The sequence below is a fragment of the Schistocerca piceifrons genome, chromosome 2 (genome assembly GCF_021461385.2).
Source record: "Schistocerca piceifrons isolate TAMUIC-IGC-003096 chromosome 2, iqSchPice1.1, whole genome shotgun sequence".
Classification (NCBI taxonomy): Eukaryota; Metazoa; Arthropoda; class Insecta; order Orthoptera; family Acrididae; genus Schistocerca; species Schistocerca piceifrons.
This window is the reverse complement of record NC_060139.1, coordinates 958,722,082-958,740,283: the sequence shown is the minus strand read 5'-3', so window position 1 is coordinate 958,740,283 and position 18,202 is coordinate 958,722,082. Positions and strand designations below refer to the sequence as shown.

At 39.4% G+C, this 18,202-nt stretch overlaps 1 pseudogene; it reads right to left on the bottom strand.

Moving 5' to 3' along the window:
• Window positions 1-17,601: 17,601 nt before the first annotated feature.
• On the bottom strand, window positions 17,602-17,719 carry LOC124778968 (annotated as a pseudogene).
• Between the last annotated feature and the right edge of the window lie 483 nt (window positions 17,720-18,202).

The following is an 18,202-nucleotide window of genomic DNA, read 5'->3' as shown; positions in this document are numbered from 1 at the left end:
AAGTCAGTCATATGTCGGAATGAAACGAATATCAGTCATAGAATATTATTTTCTTACGTTTCCACTATTTGATTCACATATACGTCCCTTGTCCAATTATTTTATGTTACATGATGAGGGTGCTTCGTGAAATACTGCAAGAACTTTAGCTGTTTCTATAGCGTTGAAAGTCTAAGGAAAACTATAGTTATATATGACAGGTTTCAATACGCTTTCACAATGCAGTTTCATAACGATAAAATTCCTTTAAAGTTAGTACTACCATTAAACTGTTGTTTATTTACAGTGTTACATTTCCACTTACACAATCATGAATTCGGCTTCAAAGTGCCAATATCAAGAGTTTTAACAAGTGTTATAAATTGCCTAAGATGGCATACTGTAGTATTAAAATACACTAAGTCTAATTGTGTAAGAGTCGATGTTTCTGGCAGAGCCTACCGCTTTGTTTCATTACTGAGTACACCATCTTGACTCAAGATGGTGTACTCAGTAATGAAACAAAGCAATAGGCTATGCCAGAAATATAGACTCTTAGACAATGTGTCTAATAGTGTATTTTAATACGACAGTATGCCGTCTTAGGCACTTTATACCACTTATAAAAAACACTTGATAATGGCACTTTGAATCCGAAATCATGATTATGTAAGTGGAAATTTAACACTGTAAATAAACAACAGTCTAATGGCGGTACTGACTTTAAAGAAGTGTATTATGACTGTGGCCCCGCATTATGAAAGAAAATTATTAATAATAAAATTGTTTTAACTTAGAATCAAACGTGAAGCATTTTCATTGGCATAAAATAACAGTTGGAGGCTAAGAGGAACAAAGATAAGTAATACAGATACTCATTAGCCAAAATTCTTCTTTATTTTTTAACTTATACAGTGCACAAGCGCTTACAAATAACATTCGAGTTTCACTACAGCAAATGCGTTTATGAATAAAAGTTTCGTTTTGTATTGTTAGCAAAGAGATGAATTGATATTTCCACAGTCATCTAATATTTAAAATGGCTGTTTGCTGCTGCTTGTCTTATTGCTGACTCTACTAACTGAGACTGTTGTGACAGCAACACTCTTTCACGAGTATATGTTGTTCTGTGGATTAGTTTCCCCTCCATACATCCCAGCGAAGTGCATAAAAATGGACAGAAAATTTGTGCTGAGCCTTGAGTACGGCAACATCTGTATTTTCATCCCGTAATTTAACCACGAATCAGTGCTTGACACATCCTAACCACCTCTCAGTTTTCAGTATTACTCAGTCTCAGACTTTATTCTCAGCTAACGTTATGGAGGGCAGCAAACAGCATGGACTAGTCTACAACTGTTTCAGACAAAAAATCTGTTCACTGTGTAGTGAAGACCGAATGTGCTTTCCTTCCAGGGCTCTAGAGAAATACGTGCCCCGCAACATACTTGTGACATCACAGTAGTTGCCTAGCCCGAAATACGCTGCGAACGCTAGGCTCAATCCGGGGCCCACAGGACATCAATATGCCAATGAAAATGTAAATTTGTCACGTGTTATCGAGAGCGTGTGGATTTAAACACACAGTTAGAAATTATTATACTGGTCTGAAATAGTAATTGCACCCCACTGGACACCGTCGCTGGACCTCGTAAGACCTGCAGTGTCACCTGCTATGACACACGAAACAGGCCCTGTATTTCTCGTCGGCGTCGTTTCATTCCATATGACGTCACATTTATTACTTCAGACATTAAAATGTAAACTCATTTTTCGGAATTATAGACCTTTCGTCTAAAAAAATTTCCCAAACCCTATAAACTGGCTCGAAGCAAAATTTATTTTACTAATACTGTATTCGTTTGTAGTATTACATTCCCTCTGAACATCTCGGAACGATCTTGGCACTTCTAACGAACTAATGTATGGCTACCCAGGCTCAGCTGCATAGCATGCAAAGAGCAACATAAGGAAAAGTTTTTTATCCGAAGAAAAACATACTGAATAGCTTCTTTTCTAGCTTTCGTTTTAGTGCCTCAGAACACCTCAGAAAAACGTAGACGCTAGTGTCTTTAGCCAGCCTTCCTTCGCTGAGTGGTCAGCGCGGCTGACTCTCAGGCACAGGACCCACCTTCGATTCCTGGAACCGCCAGGGATTTTTTCCTTGGTGGAAGGAATGGTACGGGGTGCACACAGCCTCGTGAGGCCAACTGAGGAGGTACTCGACCGATATTAGCGGTTCGAAGCTTAAGAAGCCCGACAACTAACGAGGGAGCTGTGTGCAGACCACATGCCCCTCCACACCGCATCCAGTGACGTCATTAGCAGAGGGTGACACGGCGGTCGGTCGGACCGTACTAGTCCGTCTAATAGGGACAGGACATGGAACTTTACCTTTTATCCTTCTAGTGTCTTATCATCTCGAGACTTTCTAGCCATCTTGCTGTTCACTTTTAAAATTGTTTAACACAAAGCGCTCCCTCGACTTGCGAACTTCAGTATTTGCAGGATGAAAATAAAACTTTTACTGAGCAATGACATATGAACTTAAAGGGCCATAGACATATGAAAACTCATTTAGAACCAGGAAATGAAGCAGGATATTGGCTTCTCGTGGACAACATAAACATTCCAGTATGTCTCGCTGTGAGAGTCAATGTTTCGTCTTACCACTCAGACATGTGAGATAGAATCACGGCAGAAAAATTCAGTCAGATAGGCTTTTATCAAATTTTGACTTAAATATTGTTTAGGGAATTTGTTATAATTCTTGGCATTTTAACCATATGTTATAAAACACCAAGTACTGCACATCAAAGCATTTCTTAAGTACGGGTCAAAACTGTTCTAATGAATGTGGATGGCCGGCCGCGGTGGTCTCGCGGTTCTAGGCGCGCAGTCCGGAACCGGGCGACTGCTACGGTCGCAGGTTCGAATCCTGCCTCGGGCATGGATGTGTGTGATGTCCTTAGGTTAGTTAGGTTTAAGTCGTTCTAAGTTCTAGGGGACTGATGACCACAGCTGTAAAGTCCCATAGTGCTCAGAGCCATTTGAACCATTTTTTGAATGTGGATGAAAAGCAAAATTCTCCTTTGGAAATAATGATACTGGATATTACTGAGATATATATTCCTCCAAAAAAACCTCCTGACAAATGTTTTAACAATTTTATTGCCAGGCAATCATTTCCATGTATTTTACACAGTGTTTTCGCCCATGTAACGCGTCCGTTGGGTTTTATCTTTTAAACATCTTTCCTAGGAGTGGACGTTGATCGCAGGTGAATCGAAGACCCAACGTCGCGTTACAGCTACCAAAATTCACCCATTGTACGAACAGTAGGCTTCAACGCGTGTTGTATTGAAACAGAATCGTTCAAATTAGAAACCGTAACTAATCAAAGTTGACAAAGATGTGATCAACCTACACTTAATTTGTATAATGTAGTACATAGCAAACAACATGTCAGTACTACAGTACCGAATTCACAAACATCCACATTATACTATGATTAAGCATGCACAAAAACACAAAAAACGCAAAATTCCTAAGCAAAATAATAGTGAAGATACTTTATAGTTAATATAATGCTAAGTACAGACTGTGGAGACCCTGAAATCGACATATCGTTTGTTACGTAAGACAAAGGAAGTGACTTTTTAAAATGATTTTTCGTGTTAATAGTTGTAATTTAGTAAATAGTACCTGATTACCTACTCAAAATTTTTATTCACTCTTTTGCAAAATTGTTATGAGGTCTATTCAAAACTTTACACATTGGAATTTTCGCGATTTAATCACAGATCTGTTCATTCCACTTGAACAGACTTAAAGATCGCAGTCACATCGAGCCGTCTTTGCTGGAAGAGCATTCTTTTTATTAGAATAATGTTGTTATCCGTTTGTCTGTAACGAAGTCGTACGTTATAGTTCGCTCTACACCCAGTATGCACACTCCCAGTTTTCTGTAAAATTATAGATGGAAATAGGAGTCATTTGCTTAAGAAAGGGTCTGAAGTGCCACTACATTTCCGTAATTTACCAATAGCCCCCTCTCTACTGATTCTTTAAAAAATCGAACTTTCGTGTATAAAATAGCTCCGACTTACGAAAAGCTAGTTGTAAGCATACTCACTGCTTATGACGTCATATCTCCTGAGTTATGTCTCGTATAATGGTTTAATTTTGCAGATACATTCAGTGGTAAATGTAGATGCTGTCTGCAAAACGTGTTACTAATGGAATTGGTAGTAAAAAGCAATAAATTAAAATACCTGATACTGGAATGAAAATGTAGCAAACGATAGTGTTTTTTCTTTTTACTATTTTGTGAGGATGTGTTAGCGAGAAAAAATTTTGTAAATGTTTAAAATTACGTGTAAAGTTTGTGTAAAGTATTCTCAAATACTGAAAAGTTGTAATATGGGTAATTTGCCCACCGTAGCTCGTACTGCTTCAAGACTTATATAAAGTTTCTGTCTTTAAAACTTGTGTTAAAGCTTTAGTTATTCCTCTTACTGAACAGATTTTGACAGATCTTAAATTTTTAAATTCGATCTGTAGTTATATGAATCTAGTCACGCGGCCCGGCATCGCACAGCTAGCATTAAATTTCTGCGACCAGAATACTTTACTGGCGCGGTGTATTTTGTTTGGGGACCAAGAACAAAATTCAGAGAACAACATTAAGTAAGTGAATATCATTATAACCACTTCCATATACCGTACACGACGTAAGCTACGCACACCAAGAAAGTTGTTCGGGGGTATGAGTGTTACGTGTTCCATACTGACTTGGCGCTGGGAGTGAAATCTCACATCAATGACTGGAATACATCGCGACGTAATTAATGTGTTTACAACAAATGTAACTAATGTATGTGAACCATGGATGTATGCATATGTATGTGTTATGAGACATCCCCTTTCAACAATTATACATGACTGTGCTTAAACTGACACACAATATTTTGTTAGCGCAACGCAATCTGACTTTCAAAATTCCCTACAAAAGAATGGCCCTGACTAACATTAAACTATACCTTTCACAAATCACTTACCTCACAAAAATCTTCGCTGCTCAAGCTACTGCAATACAGCGAGCGCCACTACCGCCAGCTAAATAAAAGATTCAAACTATGGAAGGCACTAACTACTGATAGGGATAGTTAGCAAATGAAAGATATTAATAGAGAACGAACAATGTATTTACCTTGATATCATCATATATAAATATAGCAGTTCATGACAAATTACAAAACTCCGCCATCTCTCTCCCCACATCCACCACTGCTGGCGGCTCACCTCCTACTGCGCAACGCTACGCGCTGTTCACAGCCAGCTGCCTAACACTACAATGGCGAGTATTACAACAATGCAAAGCAGCCACAGACTGCACACAGCACAGCCAGTGATTTTCATACAGAGGTGGCGTTACCAATAAAAAAACCTAAACAGCCTACTTACATAGAGAAAACATAAACAGCCTACTTACATAGAGAAAACATGAACAGCCTACTTACATAGCCTCCATGCTCCCCACTAAAAATTTTACAAAATATTTTGTTAGCGCAACGCAATCTGACTTTCAAAATTCCCTACAAAAGAATGGCCCTGACTAACATTAAACTATACCTTTCACAAATCACTTACCTCACAAAAATCTTCGCTGCTCAAGCTACTGCAATACATCGAGCGCCACTACTGCCAGCTAAATAAAAGATTCAAACTATGGAAGGCACTAACTACTGATAGGGATAGTTAGCAAATGAAAGATATTAATAGAGAACGAACAATGTATTTACCTTGATATCATCATATATAAATATAGCAGTTCATGACAAATTACAAAACTCCGCCATCTCTCTCCCCACATCCACCACTGCTGGCGGCTCACCTCCTACTGCGCAACGTTACGCGCTGTTCACAGCCAGCTGCCTAACACTACAATGGCGAGTATTACAACAATGCAAAGCAGCCACAGACTGCACACAGCACAGCCAGTGATTTTCATACAGAGGTGGCGTTACCAATAAAAAAACCTAAACAGCCTACTTACATAGAGAAAACATAAACAGCCTACTTACATAGAGAAAACATGAACAGCCTACTTACAGTGTGTGTATGTGTGTGTGAGAGAGTGATTCAATTGTGTCGTTGGCTGATGGAGGTGGCACAAATAAAAGAAAAAAACACTCATGATTCACATGTTTAGTTCTTGATACAGCACTGCACTTGTGAAACTTACTACGCACTATGGTGCATAGTTGAGCCTCGTTGGCGTAAATCTGTGTCATGGACTCTTTGTGGCAGACATCTTCGCCACACCAAGCAAATAATCGTATCTATGATTCAATGAAAGCAGGAAGGTAAAAACTGAGTTATCTGCTGCACTGCTGAAAGATTATACTGTATGTAAACGAAGCGAAGTTGCTGAAGTACTCTTTTCGGAAAACGTCTTACCTGAAGCATAAAAAAATAAAACATCACACATTTTATATTCGCATGTTTCTTGCTATGCAACTGTTCTTAAACTGTTCCTGGGAAACTATGGGTTACAACTACTTGATTATTTCAAATTGTTAATCACACGTCACAGCCTCATGACGTGGTGCTTATCTTTTCGTTGTCGGTCATATTTATTGCGATATGTAAAAGCTGAGTAACTGCTCGTTGTTGAAAGAATTTGCAGTGATCAGTAGGAAAAAACAGTCTAAGTTGCAGAAACAGCATAAGCTTTATTGACGCGTTTCGCCTTTTTGATGCATCTTCGGAATTTGTATAGGAACTGCGGGTAACGCATTAGTCATAAATAGCCGAAATTTTTAGGTACACTTTCGCACCTTCGGTGAAGGCATCCACCTAACCTTAGACAGAGCCATTGTTCCAATCTTGACACTTGATTACTTATGTCTGATGTGTTAACCGCAGTTCCTATACGAATTCTGAGGATGCCTCAAAAAGGTGAAACGCGTCGACACAACTTATGCTGTTTACGCAACATAGACTGTTTTTCCCACAGAAAATGTATACACGGTTGCTGCACCACAGCCATAGAGTGGGAGGATTAATAAATTGCAGTAAATTAATAATTTGCAGTGAATTAATAATTTGCAGCGTATTTCGTCTGTTAATCCGAGGGAAGCAGAAATTGGCAGTCTGAAATTGTCATCACATTCCGAAATGCGTCCCTCAACCATCGAAGTATTTCGAAATATTGGTAGTCACTCGCAAGAAATTCCTTAATCCCATTTAAGAATATCATTCTCATGTCTTTATGACCTTTAAAAGGCCTAAATCTCACAGTGGAGATTCGTTTACCAGTCTCCTGCATATTTTGAAAGTGCCCAAACATATATTTTTCGCCCCACCATGCAGAGAATCGTGTCCGCATCTATGTTTGACTCAAGGAAAGCAAAAAACCAGAAGTTCAGTCATCTGCTGCGCTGCTGCAAAACTTTCTTTATATAAACGAAGTAGAGGTGTATCCCATATTACGTTTTACTCTATGCATTAATAACTGAAGACTACAGGTTTCATTTGTTTTCTTCGCTACGCAGTTGTTCTGAAACGACTGTAATAATCAACTGGATGTGACTTAGGCGACTGGCGTCTCCCTAACAAGTTATATAACCTAGGAAAGGGGCGCTACAGTGTAACGTGAACTCTACGAGACACGTTTCGTTTCTGGCGAACCTCCACATCACTGTTTAGTGAACGATAGGTTAAAAGGCAGAGTGGGAAAAGTGACCTAGCCACCATTAATACTACAGCCTTTCGGTTTCTAGCCAAACGCTCTGGCACTTTTCTTCCACAACCGTAGTTTAATGAGTTGTCTACATTTACAGTTAACTTACACTGAAATAAAGATAATAAATATGAGTTTGACACAATTTAAGTACATGAAATAGAATCAATTAGGAAAATTGTAACAAAAGTATACGAATATTCATGCAATATTCATTTACAAAAAACACTCAATAATGATAGTAGGCAGCTTCAGGCTGGTGGAGACAAGGTAGGCAGGGGTCGAATACAAAACCTGGGCACGATACCTTCCGACCCCCTGCCTCCCTGTCACTGAACTGCTCTCTCACATGGCACTCTTTTCTCTTCAGTTTTTCCAAAAACCATACCAAAGGAAGAAATACAAAGGAAAAACAGAAACAAGAAAACGTAAGCACACTAAGGGCAGCAGCCGATGCCACAACTATCCAACGCCCTGTTTTTGAATAGTAAGGCTCAGTATGATGGCAAAGAGTTCTCGAAATCATGGCAGTTGTAAGCAGGATAAGTAAGCCGCAGACATAAACTGGCGAAGAACTTAAAGGCCATCATCACCTCCACTACGAACGACCAATCAGCCAAATTGCCGTAGTAGTCTTCGTCCCAGGAAAAAAAGAAGTAACTGGCCTCAAAGTGGTATCATTGGAATAGCACCTTCAGCAGAGCGAGTGAGGAAAGTCAGTTTCTTCCTGAGCCAGAACCAGTAGCCGCGCGGTCTGATTCGCCTTGGCCGGCCGCTGTGACCGAGTGGTTCTAGGCGTTTCAGTCCGGAAGCGCGCTGCTGCTACGGTCACAAGTTCGAATCCTGCCTCGGGCATGGATGTTTGTGGTGTCCTTAGGTTAGTTAGGTTTAAGTAGTTTTGAGTCTAGGGGATGTTAAGTCCCATAGTGTTTAGAGCCATTTGAACCATTTTTGATTCGCCTTGGCACAGTTTGCGCAGTTCCCCCATCGGATGTTCGAGTGCTCCCTCGGGCATGGGTGTGTGCGTTGTCCTTAGCGTAAGTTAGTTTAAGTTAGATTAAGTAGTGTGTATGCCTGGGACGGATGATCTCAGCAGTTTGGTCCCTTAGGAACTTGTCACCACAAACACAGTACACAATAGCACATCAGTTTACATTTGCTGGACATATTCTAAACAGTGCGAATCCACTTTACATGGCGTATGAGGTACAACTGACCTAGGTCACATCAGTGGAAATAACACAGTATGCGCTGATTGTCTCGTTTGGAAACAAACTCGTTCCATTCACTTGTGATGCTTGCTATTGACAACAATAATGCCCATTTTCCTTTTCACCTTCGGAGTTTGCATTTAGAACTGTTCATTTCTGTCTCGGGTTAATTGTACGTTAACAATGACAGTGTTATGATTGGGTGTTTTAATGAAGACTGGGCCAACAAGCACATCGTGTATGCGTTCACTGAATGCAATGAAACAGTGGCACAATTACGCTATTCCGAAAGATTGCAGCAGTGATTACAAACACATAACAGCACTTTTGCGTCTGAGGGTTTCCGTTTTGTTTTGCACGTTTTGGTGATTGCATATTATATGCTTCTCTCACCGTCGTGTAAATATTTTCTCATGAACAAAACTAAATTGAATAAATCGCAATAACATTATCACTCTGTAATAACCGAATATGACGCGTCCCTTATACCAAAATACTAAGAAAATATACCTGAAAACCCTACAAAATTTTGTCGCCGGTTTTCGGTTTCAACTTCAGTACAGAGGTGTTTGGAGCAAGCGCCTTCTGCATATGCAACCCAAATACTTCCAATGTTTCGCTTGGAGTCTATGGGGGCTCTCGCTGGTCGTGAAGGAAAATGTGATTTCCTTTTACGATTATTTTCAATTGTTCTGTCGCCTTCGTTGGTGCGTAATGCATAAACAAATAATGTATCACAAATGACAAAAATATATCAAAATTTAACAAAAAACACCTGAACAACATACGAAATTTTGTCGATGGATTTCGATGTCATCCTTACAACAGAGAGTTTTGCAGCAAATGCCTGCTATATATTCGACTCAAATACTTTCAGTGTTTCGCTTGTAGTTTATGGACTCTAACGTCGGTCGTGAAGCTGAAAGATTTGACTTTAAGATTATCAAATGGTTCAAATGGCTCTGAGCACTATGGGACTTAACTTCTGAGGTCATCAGTCCCCTAGAACTCAGAACTACTTAGACCTAACTAACCTAAGGACATCACACACATCCATGCCCGAGGCAGGATTCGAACCTGCGACCGTAGTGGTCGCGCAGTTCCAGACTGTAGCGCCTAGAACCGCTAGGCCACTCCAGCCGGCTTTTACGATTATCTTCTATTGTTCTGTCGTCTTCGCTAATGAAATTTTTGGCAGAGATACTTAAAACATGGTCCATCTTTAGGCATAGCCTTTACAAACTGTTTCATTAGGCCTAACTTTATATGAAGAGGTGATAGAGTACGTTTTTTTGGATCTACAAGGTTTTTGCGTAGAATGTTCTTCTCACCAGGTTTCAAAGACTCCTTCACAGGCCAGTTCTTTCTAGCCCTACTGTCCCATTCACACATTAAACATGGAAATTTGGTAAAGCCACCTTGCTGACCAAGGAACATGCATGTTACTTTTAGATCGCCACATATCATCCAACCATGAGCAGAATAACCTATTTTATTTAGCACTATTTCCAGGTTTTCATAGCTTTCTTTCATATGTACAGAATGTCCAACAGGTATAGATGCATACAAGTTACGATTGTGTAGTAAAACAGCCTTTAAACTAGTTTTGGATGAATCAATAAACAGCCTCCAGTCTTCCTTTTTGTATTCAATACCAAACTCAGTCATCAGACTGGGAATGTCTGAGCAGTACACCAAATCACCTTCTTGTTGGAAAATTGCTGCTCTCTCTTTCTATACATGTATATGCTGGTTCCAACTGCCAATAAGTTATTTTCTTTTATTCTAGAGCCAAGCAATTCAGCTTTTTCATTCGTCAAGTCCAGATCCCTGACCAAATCGTTAAGCTCGGTCTGAGTAGACAATTTGGCCTCTAGACTTTCTGTATTACAATGGAATTCATCATGATCTGGTTCATCTAAATTACATTGTACATCATAAAATACTTCTTTTGGAATATAATTTAAAGCATCTGGTGGTTCAGGAACTGGCAAATCTACACCATGCCCTATTGGTCGGATGGTGGACCGAAAGTTAGGGTAGTTTATTACATTCTTGTTTTTCGAATTATGACCAGTAATATCAATACTGCAAAAGTAGCAATCATTGGATCATTGGAATTATTTGTTGGTTCCCTCCATATCATAGGAACAGCAAATATAAAGGCTTTTTTCTTCTTTTTGAACCATTTTCTCTGATCTTCAACACACACATAACATACCTTATGCAGAGCCCAAGATTTCTTGATCACCAAGTTTAGATCCAACGTATGATAGATAAACCCTTTTCACAAAGTCTGTGATGGTTCTTTGGTGTTTTTTAACATAAAAATAGAATCGACCTATTTTTGCCAGCAAATGTTTTTCAGCAGTGCTACCAACGTCATCTACATTCATTATACCTCCTTTTTAAATTATTTTAACTATATAAAACTGTTAAATTCTTTAAAAAATCACTTAATTTAATAAATTTAACTGTAAAATGTGAAGAAATGGTGGTGATACAGTTGTGTAAGTATCATATTTGGATTTACCGCCCTAAAAAACATAAAAATAAGGTATTTTCGGCAAAAATGTTTTTCCATTGTTGGCCTGTGTAATTTATGACCTATAAAATATCGTTTTAGCTTATTTCTTGCAGCAATCGCTTTACATGAAAGGATTGCACTATATCCGCAACATTTCATTTTTGCTTGTAGCACTTTATGAGATTTTTAGGTCCAAGATTGCACGTAAACGCATCGCTTTCAATTAATTTAAGTGACAAGTTACCATGGTTGTGTACAATTTTATATAGTACATGTGGCAGTTTTAATGCTTTCTGTTCGGAGACAAATATGACAGTTCATAGGACTACAACATCCGCGTGGAGCGCATTAAGTCGATCATACGATGGAATGAAATAAAATCAGTCGTAGAACATTGTTTGCTTAATTTTTCACTATCTGAGTCAAAGACCTCTTATCCTATTTTATTCTTATGTTACACAAAGTAAGATGCTTCGTGAAATATAGCAAGAACTTTACAGTTTTCTCTTGGGATAAAAAAAAATACTTTTATGTGACAATCAGGAAACAACAGTGGACACAATCGGTAGCGAAAGACATATGTTCATTCAAGATCACCATGAATATACAATAATACATGTTTCAATACACCTACGGATTGCAGTTTCATAATGATCAAATTATTGAAAGTTAGAATCAAACGTGAAGCGTTTTCGTTGGCACAAAAAAAAGATTGGTGCCTTGCAGAAACACATATAAGTAATATGAAAATACAGCTTTCTTCACTACTTAATTTTTTGGTTATAGTCCCCTTTTTATTTCTATACAGTACACTTGTGGTTACAAATAAAATTCTAGTTTCTCTATACCAAATGCGTTAACATTCGAGATTCACTATAGCAAACGCGTTATACACACTAGTTTCGTTCTGTAACATTGGACAGAGAGACGAATAGATATCTGTACAGTCATCTAATATTTATAAGGTTGCTGTTGCTTGTTCCATTATTGACCCTTCTGTTCGCCACTACTTCGATGGCACTCGTTCACCGATATACCTTCTTCTGTGAATTACCTAAAAATGGAGCGAGAAACTGAGTTCAACATTGGATAGGAGAACATCTGTGTTTCCACAGCGTACGTTAACCACATATCAGTACTTGACACACCCTAACCACCTATCAGACTTCAGTATTACTCAGTTTCAAAATTTATTCTAAGCTAATGTAACTGAGGACAGCAAATGGCTTCGACTAGTCCAGAAGTGCACCAGACGCAGAAATATGTTGACTATATAGTGAAGAGCGAATGTGCTTCCCTTCCATATGACGTCATTTCCTTACGTCAGATATTAGAATGAAATAACATTTTTCAGAACTATAGACCTGTAATTTCAAAACGATCACTCAACCCTATAACTTGGTTCTGAAGAAAAGACATTTTTCTAATACTGTATTCATTTGCAATTTTTCTCGGAACATCTCGGAACTAACTTGGCAGCTCTAGCGATAAATGTATGGCTCGCCAGAATGAGATGTTTCCTTCACAGCGCGCAACGTGAGAAAGGTTCCTTACCCCAACAAAGCCATATTCAATAACTGTTTTTCTTTCATTTGCCTATCTGTCATAACTCAGAAAAGATAGCCTCTAATGTCTTTTACACCAGGAGATCTTTTTGCGATACTTCTTTTCACTTTCAAAATTGTTCAGTACACTCGATTTGTGGACTACAGTATTTGAAGAAGGTTGTGACACATTTGGATATGAAAAAAACTTTTACCGAGCGGCGAAATATGATCTTAAAGGAATCTATCTAGACAAACAAAAATTTATTTCAGAACAGGAATCGAAGCAGGCTATTTGCCTCTTGTGAATAACATAAACATTCCAGTATGTCTCATTGTGAGAATCAGTTTCGTCTTACCATTCAGACGAGCGGGCTAGAAGCACAGTCGAACACACCGTTTCGAGCCTTCGAGAAAGTTCAGTCAGACAGGTTTTTACCAACTTTTGACCGAAATATTGTTTAGAGCATTTCATCTTTTAAATATCATTCCTATCATGTCGACCACAGATGGCTCAGAGACCTAACATCGTGTTACAATTAGAAAAAAATGCAAACATACATTGTACGAATACTTTATTTCAACGCCTGTTTTATTGAAATGGAATAGTTCACTTCAGAAAATACAATTTAATAAAGGTTGTCAGAGGTGTGATAAATGATTTACAGTTACACCTACCTACATTTCATTGGTATAATATGTTAATATGTTCCGTGTCAAATAACAAGGCAGTCTTTTTTTTGAGTAATCAGTCTTCTGACTGTTTTGATGCCGGCCTCAACGAATTTCTCGGCCCTGTCACCCTCTTCATCTCAGAGTAACACTTGCGATCTACGTCCTCAATTATTTGCTGGGTGTATTCCAATCTCTGTCTTCCTCTACAGTTTATACCCTTTACTTCTCCCCATAGTACCATGGAAGTTTTTTCCTGATGTCTTAACACATGTCCTATCATCCTGTCCCTCCTTCTTATCAGAGTTGTGCATATATTCCTTCCCTCGCCGATTCACTGGAGAACCTCCTCATTCCTTACCTTATCAGTCCGCCTAATTTTCAATATTATTCTGTAGCACCACATCTCAAATGCTTCGATTATCTTCTTTTCCAGTTTACCCAAAGACCACGTTTCATTAGCATACCTTACTGTACTCCAAACGTACATACTCAAAAATTCATTCCTCAGATTAGGGCCTACATTTGGTAATAGTAGGCTTTACAAGTGGCCAGTAATGCGTTATTTGCTAGTGTTAGTCTGCTTTTTGTGCCCTCCTTGCTCCGTCCATCACGGGGTTATTTTGCTGCCAAGCTAGCATAATCCCTTAATCTCATCTACTTCGTGATCCCCAATTCTGAAGTTAAGTTTCTCGCTATTCTCATTTCTGCTACTTCTCATTATTTTCGTCTTTCTTCGATTTACTCTTAGTTTACATTCTGTACTCATTGCGCTGTTCATCCCAATCAGCAGATCTCGTAATTCTGCTTCACTTTCACGAAGGATAGCAATTCCATCATCGAATTTCAATTCCACTCTTGAATCTTTATTTTATTTCCGTCATTGCTTCTTATTTGTAGAAATTCACAGTAGGGGCGAAAGTCTACGTAACTGCTTTACACCCCTTTTTAATTCGAGCACTTCGTTCTTGATCTTCCAGTCTTATTGTTCCCCCTTGGTTCTTGTACATATTGTATATTACCCTTCTTTCCCTAAAGTTTTCCCCTATTTTTCTCAGAATTTCCATCGTCTTGCCCACTCGCCATTGTCGAACTTCTTTCTGGTCGACAAATCCTACGAACTGGTCTTGATTTTTCTTTAGTTTTGCATCCATTATCAACTGCAACGTCAGTATTGCTTCACTGGTGCCTTTCCCTTTCATAAAGCCAAACTGATTGTCATCTATCATACCCTCAGTTTTTTTTCGCCCACATCTCGTGGTCGTGCGGTAGCGTTCTCGCTTCCCACGCCCGGGTTCCCGGGTTCGATTCCCGGCGGGGTCAGGGATTTTCTCTGCCTCGTGATGGCTGGGTGTTGTGTGCTGTCCTTAGGTTAGTTAGGTTTAAGTAGTTCTAAGTTCTAGGGGATTGATGACCATAGATGTTAAGTCCCATAGTGCTCAGAGCCATTTGAACCATTTTTTGAACCTCAGTTTTCGTTTCCATTCTTTTGTGCCGGTATATTATTCTTATTGGTAACTTGGACGCATGAGCTGTTAAGTTGACTGCGATAATTCTCGCATTTGTCAGCTCTTGTAATCTTCGGAATTGCGTTAATGATGTTGTTCCATAAGTCAGGCTCGTACACGCTGCACACCAACGTGAACTGTCGTTCTGTTGGCTCTTCCCCCAAAGATTTTAGAAATTCTGTTGGAGTCTTATCTATCCCTTCTGCCTTATACGAGCTTAAGTCTTCCAAATTTCTTTTAAATTCTGATTCTAAAACTGGAACCCCTGTCTCTTCTGGATTGACTCCTGTTTCTTCTTCTATCACGTCATCAGACAAGTCTTCCCTTTTGTAAAGTTCTAAAATTACGTTAAAGTTTGTTGGAAGCGGCTAAGAGATCTCTCTCTCAAATACTGGATGATTATAGACTAGGTAATTTGCTCAGGGTGAGTTGTACTGTTTCAAGACATAATCACAGTTTCTATCTTTACTGCCTGAGTTGTTACGTCAAACTTGTGATGTAAAATTATTCCCCTTAAAGAATACATTTTGATAGCATTTTAAAATTTTTAAAAATCGGTCAGTAATTATGCGAAATACCAAAACTAAAATTTTTGGTGCTCTAGAAGCCGTTAGATAGACCATGTGTAATTGGTTCCAAGTGACTTCATCCATTTAGCAATAAAAATACTCTCGCGTCGCCAGCCGCGGTGACCGAGCTGTTCTAGGCGCTTCAGTCTGGAGCAGTGCGACTACTACGGTCGCAGGTTCGAATCCTGTCTCGGACATGGATGTGTGTGATGTCCTTAGGTTAGTTAGGTTTAAGTAGTTCCAACTTCTAGAGGACTGATGACCTCAAATGTTAAGTCCCATAGTACTCAGAGCCATTTGAATCATTTGAACTCTCGTATCGTCGGATCTCGACCAATGCGAGCAGCAACATCGAAGGCTGGTAGACTTTTTTCCTTGTGACACGAGCAACAACACGATATTCTCACGAACAACCACATTCAAATGTGATTTCTGAATGAAAATCCTGCTGCCTAATCTTCTCGTATAAGCGGAATGTATATGTGCAGATGGCTGAAATAATGATCATCTGCATATCCAAGCATGTAATACATCACTCCATGACAATTTGATGTTTGTAGCATACATATCTTCTTCATGGTGTTAGGATTGTAATGGCCAATGTTTATTTAGTGACTTTTGCTGCTCGATGAAGACCGCTGCATCATCAGAACAGAGTATACGCCTGAACTACCTACCACTTACAGTGTTTGACTACCTTTTTCTACAAAATGGGTCGTTACTGCTAGTTTTAATTCGCTTTAGGTTCCCATGTTCTTAATTTTATTTATAAAGTGAAATACAAATTAAACTGCCTAGTAACCTTCTTTTTTCGAATGTAGCCCAATTTTGTGCACAGTCTCCATGAACGCAGTAAAATCTTTTCCGATGCTACAACTATTACATTCACCACTATAAATGCAACAGAGTAAAAATATCAATACCAATGATATGTAAAACGTTATTCTCGTCAATCTTATAGAAAACAGAAACAGCTTACTGTGCCAAGGCATTGTATGGGAAGCATGTATATAACTGGGAGATGAAGAATATTCAGCTCACGTGACAGAATAATATTACGAAGTATCGCTTTTTTATAAGAGGCGATCAGCTTATACGCAACGTAACGCGACTCCGATGCGGGTACTTAAGCAATAACCTGTAGCCAAGGAATGTGTGTGGCATTCGTGTCTTTCCAACGTGCGTGTGGTAAATGCGGAAACATGAACTATGCCGATGTCATTACCAAATATATGACATATATCCGCAGTTGCGAGTAAGGACAACCATAAGCTGTATAACTGAATGACGAAAATGAAAATTTATGCTGAACCCGAATTTCCCACTTGTCGTGAGCGGTCACCTTAGAGTTAGGCTATCCGTGCACACTTAACTTCCATATATGGTCAACCATGTGTCTACAACTTGCACTCATACATCCATTATGTAAATTACCGTATATGGGAGACAATTTAATTGAAAGTCGCTTGCTCGCTTTCGGCGGATAAATACGATAGTGCAGTGCCTGTGTTGTTGGGAAGCATGATACAATGACCCGTCGAACAAGAATGAATGTCCGAAGAAACTGTGGCAACTACTGTCGTTATGAAATACACGAAATGTTTTCGCAGTTGAGAATATGAACGACCATCAGCTGTATAATGGAATGAACTCCTCCGGAACAGGTCATGAAGGTCCAACGGTACCGACCGGCCGCCGTGTCATCCTCAGCCCACAGGCGTCACTGGATGCGTATATGGAGGGGCATGTGGTCAGTACATCGCTCCCCCGGCCGAGACCGGAGCCGCTACTTCTCAGTCAAGTAGCTCCTCAGTTTACCTCACAAGAGCTGAGTGCACCCCGCTTACCAACAGCGCTCGGCAGACCGGATGGTCACCCATCCAAGTGCTAGCCCAGCCCGACAGTGCTTAACTTCGATGATCTGACTGGAACCGGTGTTACCACTGCGGGAAGGCCGTTGGCTATAATGGAATGAGGAGAATGAAAATTTATGCTGGACGAGGACACGGACCTGGATTTCCCGCGTATGGCGGGCGGTACATTGCGGTACATTGCATTATACTTCTGAAAAACGCAGGATATGCAATATCTTGCAATATCGTACTTAAGCGCCGACGCCGGGCAAGAGTCTTTCAATTAAAATGTCTCCCCTGTATGGGAATATACAGGGTGATCAAAAAGTCAGTATAAATTTGAGAACTGAAAAAATCACGGAATGATGTAGATAGAGAGGTACAAATTGACACCCATGCTTGGAATGACATGGGGTTTTATTAGAACCAAAAAAAAAAAAAAAAAGAAGTTCAAAAAATGTCCGACAGATGGCGCTTCATCTGATCAGAATAGCAATAATTAGCATAACAAAGTAAGACAAAGCAAAGATGATGTTCTTTACAGGAAATGCTCAATATGTCCACCATCATTCCTCAACAACAGCTGTAGTCG